This window comes from Myxine glutinosa, chromosome 10 (assembly GCF_964187855.1).
Source record: "Myxine glutinosa chromosome 10, kmMyxGlut1.1, whole genome shotgun sequence".
Lineage (NCBI taxonomy): Eukaryota > Metazoa > Chordata > Myxini > Myxiniformes > Myxinidae > Myxine > Myxine glutinosa.
In genome coordinates this window covers 72,416,650-72,424,319 of record NC_136270.1, presented here as the reverse complement: position 1 = coordinate 72,424,319, position 7,670 = coordinate 72,416,650, and positions in this window count along the sequence as shown.

Genomic DNA, 7,670 nt, shown 5'->3' with positions numbered 1-7,670 from the left:
ATATATATATATATATATATATATATATATATATATATTATATATATATATATATATATATATATATATATATATATATATACTATATATATATATACTATAACTATATATATATACTATAACTATATATATATATACTATAACTATATATATATATACTATAACTATATATATATATACTATAACTATATATATATATACTATAACTATATATATATATACTATAACTATATATATATATACTATAACTATATATATATATACTATAACTATATATATATATACTATAACTATATATATATATACTATAACTATATATATATATATACTATAACTATATATATATATACTATAACTATATATATATATACTATAACTATATATATATATACTATAACTATATATATATATACTATAACTATATATATATATATACTATAACTATATATATATACTATAACTATATATATATATATACTATAACTATATATATATATACTATAACTATATATATTGTTGCGAATATGGAATTTGGCCTCCATATCCGCTTGTAAATATTCCCCTATTTTCTCCGATACTCCCCAACTCTCCCTTACCCCATTCCCTAGTCCCATTGTCTGTAAACAACACCCATTAGAGCCGATCTTCCCCTTCATCCCCCCATTAAATGTCGTGCCCAGGTCCCCCGCACCACACGTAGACAATTATAGGACATCTTGCTAGTTATTCTTAATCTATGTCAGTTAAGGACTTGTTTCCATTAATTATGACTCTTCGTTGCACCAGAATGTGATTATATGGCACCTGTTAGGAAGTTTAGGACCTCCCCATACCTCTCCGCATCTCTTCCCCATGAAGAAGCGCCAACTACAACAACAACAACAAAAGAGGGGGGCGGCGCGGTGACGGCATGGGGAGTGGGCGTCCTCCTTCCGGCTCGGTTAGCCGCCATTGACCACGCGCTCCACGGGGTTACCACGAAGGGGCTCCCTGTCGGCCCCTCGTCAAGGGCGGAGCCGGTAACCCCCGCACCCAATGAGAAGCCATGGGCCGATGCCATCTGGGGCGGCGCTAACGAGCCGAGGGCGTGTCACTCCCCGCCGGATATACGCGGCCCCGCGCCGGACGTGACGTCAGATGCGCCCCGAGCTTGGAAGGACAAGACGCCACCCTCCCGAGCGCTGAGCGACCTCCCCGGCATCTCCACCAAAGTCGCGACCCACGAGCGCTGAGCGACCTCCCCGCATCTGCTGGACACCACCGTACGTGATTCTGTCCCTGAGCCAGGTGCACCTGAGCCATCGACTGCCGCTTTCCTTGCCATCAAATCCCGTGTGAGTCAGCGTTGTCCCGTTTATCTGTGGTCTGTCTAGGGTTAATATAAGAGTGTGTCTAAGTGCCTGTCTTCCTATGCTGTCCCTCTTGTAGTTGTAATCTAACCTTTTTCCGTACGAATATACTTGAGAACTGAACCCCTGGTGTCGTATTGTGTCATTATAATCCAGCCGGGTGTCTTCTTTTTCTTATTGAGCCAGCATAGCGCGATTAGTCAACCCCGGGTGCAATCGGGGTAACTTGTACGGATACGGCGGCCATCCCGCTCGGCCCACCATACCATCAAAGTCGTATCTGTAACAATTGGTGTCGGGAGTGAGATTCGAGGCCCGACCAAATTTTGAAGAAAAAAAAAAAAAAACGAATAGAGGAAAAAAAAAAACATTTGGTCAAAATTTGGAGCGGCCGAAATTTGTTTTGTTTTACGAAACTCGAATTTTGCAAGTCGCGCTATGGCGGATCAAGACGGCTGGGGTCCGGTAGGGGAGAGTGAGGCAGGGTCGGTCCAGGACCAAATTGAGGGACGTGAGGAGAGCGAAGCAGCGAGGGTAGCAGACGCGCAAAATGGCGCCTCGCTGGTCACCGCGCCCGTGACCGTGGCAGCGCCCCTGGTGGATCCGAACCTTTTTATGTTGCAAATGAGGGCCCTTATGGAACGAATAGAGGGCCAAATGGGGGTAATGGGGAACCGGATGGATGCTCAGGGTGAGCGATTAGAGGGCCAAATGGGGGTAATGAGGGACGAAGCGAGGGGTACTGGTGAGGGGTTAGACAAGAAATTTGGGAAGTTAGACAATAATTTTGAGGAGTTAGACAAGAAATTTGGGAAGTTAGACAATAATTTTGAGGAGTTAGACAAGAAATTTGGGAAGTTAGACAATAATTTTGAGGGGTTAGACAACGGGATAAAAGAGGTGAGAAATGGGTTAATGGGGGTAGAAAACAGAATGGCCGCTCAAGAGAATCAAATGGAAGGGATGCAAAAAGGGTTAGAGGGGTTAGAAAACAGTATGGAAGGCAAATTGAGGGACATGAGGGACCAAGCGGAAAGGGAAGTTAAACAAATGGAGCAGCAGATAGAGGGGGTCAGAATGGGGGTAGAAACCAAACTGGATGCTCACAGGGAGGAAATGGAGCAGATGAGGGTGGCATCTGGGCAGGAGATGCAAGTGATGGGAGAAGAGATCAGAAGAGGAGTGAGTGAGGAGGTCGGAGGAGTGCGCGAGGAGGTGAGGCACTGTAAGGAGCACATGGAGAAGGAGGTGAGAAAGGGGACTGTAAAGTTACAAGGGGGCATAGAGGACCTGACGCAGGAGGTGGAGCAGCTGACGGTGGGACAGACGGAGTTAGTGGAGCAGGTTCAAAGGAACACTGCGGTATTAGGAGGTTTAAAGGCGACACAAAAAGAAATTAAAAACGACTTGATAGCGACAAAGAGGGAATGTCAGATGGTACGTGAGGGACTGACAACGAGGTTGGACGAGGTGATAGAGGTAATGGAGACGAAGGACCGGCAGGTGAGGACGCACATGGAAACGGTCAAGGTAGCCTTGGAGGACGAGCTTGAGGAGACGTACCGGGGAATAAAAGAGGTGAAGCACAAATTAGAAGAAGTGGAAGAAGGGATGAGCGAAATTAAGAAGCGACGGAGAGGGGATAAGAAAGAAATAAAAGAGGAGATAAAAGAATTGGTCCAGAGTCTGTGTTCGGATCGTGATGATGTGCTCATTAACCGGATGAGGGATTCGCAGGTGATGGAGGAGAAGCGAAGAGGAAGAGGACCCGGTGTAAGTGGTGACCAATATGGTCGTGCGTATGATGCGCCAGGGGATTTAATAAGCTTGGGGGTCGAAATAGACCCGGGTGTTCGTGAGAGGCCACTGGTGAAGTGTGTGACAGGTCTGGTGTGCGAAAGAGGAGGTGTGCGAGAAAGTCCGACTCTGGGGTGTGTGAGGAAAAAGTGCGTGCCAAGGAGTGAGTGTGCTGGCGAGAGTGAGTCGGTCGTAGCGCGTGTGCGAGGGAGCACATGGAAGCGCGGTGTGGTGAGTGTTACAGAGGGTGTGACGGGAGAGTGTGCGCGAGAAAGGTGTGTGACGGACAGGTGCATGAGGAAAGAGTGCGCTGTCAGAAGTAAGGAAGAGTGTCCACCTGTGGTGAGTGTTACAGAGGGTGTAACGGGAGAGTGTGCGCGAGAAAGGTGTGTGACGGACAGGTGCATGGGGAAAGAGTGCGCTGTCAAAGGCAAGGAAGAATGCACACCTGTGGTGAGTGTTACAGAGGGTGTAACGGGAGAGTGTGCGCGAGAAAGGTGTGTAACGGACAGGTGCATGGGGAAAGAGTGCGCTGTCAAGAGTAAGGGTGAGTGCGCTGTCAGGAATGGAGGTGAAAGTAGTGAGAGTGACATGGAGCGTGAGTTAGTTGTGACAGGTGAGCGAGGATGTACACCTGGGATGGAAGGATGCACACCTGGAATGGTAGAGCGTGAGTGGGAATGCACGCTGGAGTTGGTGGTGAGGCACGTGGTTGGGTGTGCGAATGAGGGCACACCTGTGATTGTCACAGAGGAGGTGACCGAGGAGGGGGCGCGAAGCGGTGTATTGGTGAGGTGTGCGACCAACGAATGTGTGCCAAAGTGTTCGGTGGTCAGGTGTGTGACCAAGGCTGTGAGTGGAATGGGTGTACCTGGGTGCGTAAGGAAAGGTAGCATGGGCACGGCTGGATGTGTGAGCAAGGAACGGGCTGCGGGGTGTAAGCGTCCAGGTGAAGCATCGACGTTAGATGGGGTAGAGTTGAGAACGACTTATAGCCGAATCAGGCCCTCGGTGCGTGCCGGGCCTCGCTTTGAACGGCCGCGTCCAGGCTCCACTAGGCGGAGCTGGCAGCCCGATAGGAAGGGTCGTTATGGCGACCACGTTTTGTTGAGACGTGCCGGCAGGTCGAGATCGGGACATTGGATGGCTCCACGCCGAGGTGATGCGTGGGATCTCGGCCCGGGTACGCCCCCGTCCCTGCCCCGAATGCCGGACGCATCCAGCCGCAGGCACAAAACAACCAGCATCCATTGCTTGGCTTTACGAAGCCGGGCTTTGGACAGGGATTGGCGCACCGAGAGGTATTAGTGAGTAGACTGGGTGATGAGGTTAGTGTTTTGGACCCCAAATTAGAGAAAAACAAAATGTGATGATTGGCAAAGGATTGGCAGTAGTGATTGGCAGATGATGGGCAGTGATTGGCAAATTTTTGATTTGTTGAAATTTGATGTGCAAAATTGGTAGTGAGAGACCCCCGATGTGGTGGGATGGCAAATCCACCATCCTTCCCATGGGGGGGCAAAGGAGCACTAGATTATGGGGTGTATGGCAGTGAAAACTAGCCCGGGTGGGTTAGGATATGGTGTGTAGGGATCTAGCGAAGATTGACATTAGGTGACGTTAAGTTTAGTTGGTGACTGATACCTGTAGTGGGGACGCAGGTAGTTTAGTATGGAGGATAATGACGAGGGAGCGCAATAGTTTAAAGGGACGACTGGGAAGCGCAAGTTTCAGAAGGGAGTAGTTAGCTGAGATGATGCTGTGTGTGTGAGGATTGAACAGGTGTGATTGCACAGGTGTGCAACTGGACAGGTGTGTGGAGCAGTGTATGAGTAGTGAGTGTTGTGGATCAGCGCGAATGCGCTTGGGGAGAGAAGGGTGCCGGTGGCACCAGGTGTGAGAGCACAGGTGTGCAAATACAGGTGTGTGGAGAGAGTTGGAGTAAGTGGTACGGAGTGGTGTGCATGGTGTGAAGGTGTGAATGGGGGAAGAGTGGACCCCCATCACGGACACCCGGGGCGGGTAGTGTAAGTGTTAGGTAGAGGGTGCAGGTAAATTGTGGATGGATATTGGCATTTGTGGTGCGGTTGCAGAATGGTGTTGTGAATGGGTGCATTAGTGTTGTGGAAATGGCTGGGCGTGTAGCCTGTTAGTGTGTGTAGTTGGTTGGGCACTCCACCACTGTGAGGATGTCGGCCAGGTGAGGCCGCAGGTGGGCTCTGGGAGCCGGTAGAGTTGTGGATGGGGCCCGAGGATCCGGAGGACGGACCCGGGTAGCCCAGTGCCAGAGAGGGCACCGAGTGGGGAGAGTGCCAGAGGGCCTGCCCCAGTTAGTTAGGTTAGGGTAAGGAGCAGGTAAGCTCGGAGGCAACTGCAGTGGTGGAGGTGTGCAGGTGGGTAGACCCACTGGGAGAGGTACACGTCGCAGCCCAGAAATTGTACGAGGGCACCGGGAGATGAATCGGGGGAGTGAGACCCCAAATTGAAGAGCACCACAGTTTGGCCAATGGGAATTGGTTTTTAGAACCCATAGTGTAAGAGGGCCAATGGTTTGGCCGGAGAGAGACCCCGGGTAGTGTAAAGTTGTTAAAGTCATTTAGGAGATAGTTAGGATTGATGAACCTGTCGCACCATACGCAGCCACTTACCTGTGGTGATGATGATGACTCCACACCTGTGTTTTCTTTGTTTGTGTCGCAGAAATGAGAATTGCTGTGAGGATTGGTGAGACGCATCACGACGTGGATGAGACATTGGGGTGATTCCATCTCTCCCTCCTTAGGAGGGACTGATGATGAATTGGTGATGGCAAATTTTGATGTTGAGTTGGAGATGGCAAATTTTGATGAGAGTTGGAAATGGCAAATTTGATTGGTTAGGAGGGAGAGAAGACGAATTTGGTTTATGGGAGGAACGGGGAAGACAGTAGGGATGTTTGTCGATTTGTAAAGTAGATGTTTATGGGTAGTGTTGTGTTTTGTGGATACAGTAAGGGGTAAGGGAGGGGCCATGTAGGTTACCTGGTGGGGGGGGGGGCGTACGATAGGAACGTACCTGTCTCACCTGGTTCCCATGTGCCCCCAGTGTGCATCATCTAGTATTGCGTGCACTTTTGCGCCCTTACCACCTTACTCACTTGTTTCTTCTTTTGTCTCCCACCTCCGAGGATCTGGCTTTGGGGTAGAGAGAGAGGAGAGAGAGGTGCTGGCTACGCAGTTGTGGGCCTGCACTTTCGCTGTTGGCTGCCTGGATCGATACACCATATGGACCGCAATGTTTGTGGCCACCCACAATGGACCGCAGTTCGTTTGCGGCCAAGCACCACCCGGGGATGGACCTATGGGTCAACGTGGCACCTATGCCATACAGGTGAACCACTTTTAGTTACCACCAAGTGCACCACAAGAAGAGCAAGAGACACCTGCAGGGTTAGGGGTTGTCGCATTTATTTTTATTCCAATGAACAATGGTGACTGCACCGATTGGCGGTGGGGTGGTGCTTTTGATGCTGGGACAGGGTGCTCTGCACGTTATTAAAGGCCGTCGGCCACAGAGCACTCGTGGGTTGGTGTATCGATGTTGGCAAGCGCGCTCTCTCTATGCATAACATCTGCATGTGTTCCTCCAAAAACAGGTCCTGGATCGTAGTGTAAATAGCAGCGTAGTCTTGTAAATAATGCTCCCTACCGGCTGTATGTTTAGTTTGAGAATTCTTTCCGGATTCGGTTATCCTGTGGGTGTGTTTCTGTGAGGAGAAGGGTGCAACGTCGCAGGGGGACATATTTACTCATTTGTGAATATCTGTAAAACTGTCGCACTCAGGGTAGAGTTAATAGTAGAGGGAACTACATTGCGTGCCACACTAAAGTAGGTAAAAATTTATCGGGTCGGGACGCCCCGAGGGTAGAGAAGGGTGCAATGTTGCGAATATGGAATTTGGCCTCCATATCCGCTTGTAAATATTCCCCTATTTTCTCCGATACTCCCCAACTCTCCCTTACCCCATTCCCTAGTCCCATTGTCTGTAAACAACACCCATTAGAGCCGATCTTCCCCTTCATCCCCCCATTAAATGTCGTGCCCAGGTCCCCCGCACCACACGTAGACAATTATAGGACATCTTGCTAGTTATTCTTAATCTATGTCAGTTAAGGACTTGTTTCCATTAATTATGACTCTTCGTTGCACCAGAATGTGATTATATGGCACCTGTTAGGAAGTTTAGGACCTCCCCATACCTCTCCGCATCTCTTCCCCATGAAGAAGCGCCAACTACAACAACAACAACAAAAGAGGGGGGCGGCGCGGTGACGGCATGGGGAGTGGGCGTCCTCCTTCCGGCTCGGTTAGCCGCCATTGACCACGCGCTCCACGGGGTTACCACGAAGGGGCTCCCTGTCGGCCCCTCGTCAAGGGCGGAGCCGGTAACCCCCGCACCCAATGAGAAGCCATGGGCCGATGCCATCTGGGGCGGCGCTAACGAGCCGAGGGCGTGTCACTCCCCGCCGGATATACGCGGCCCCG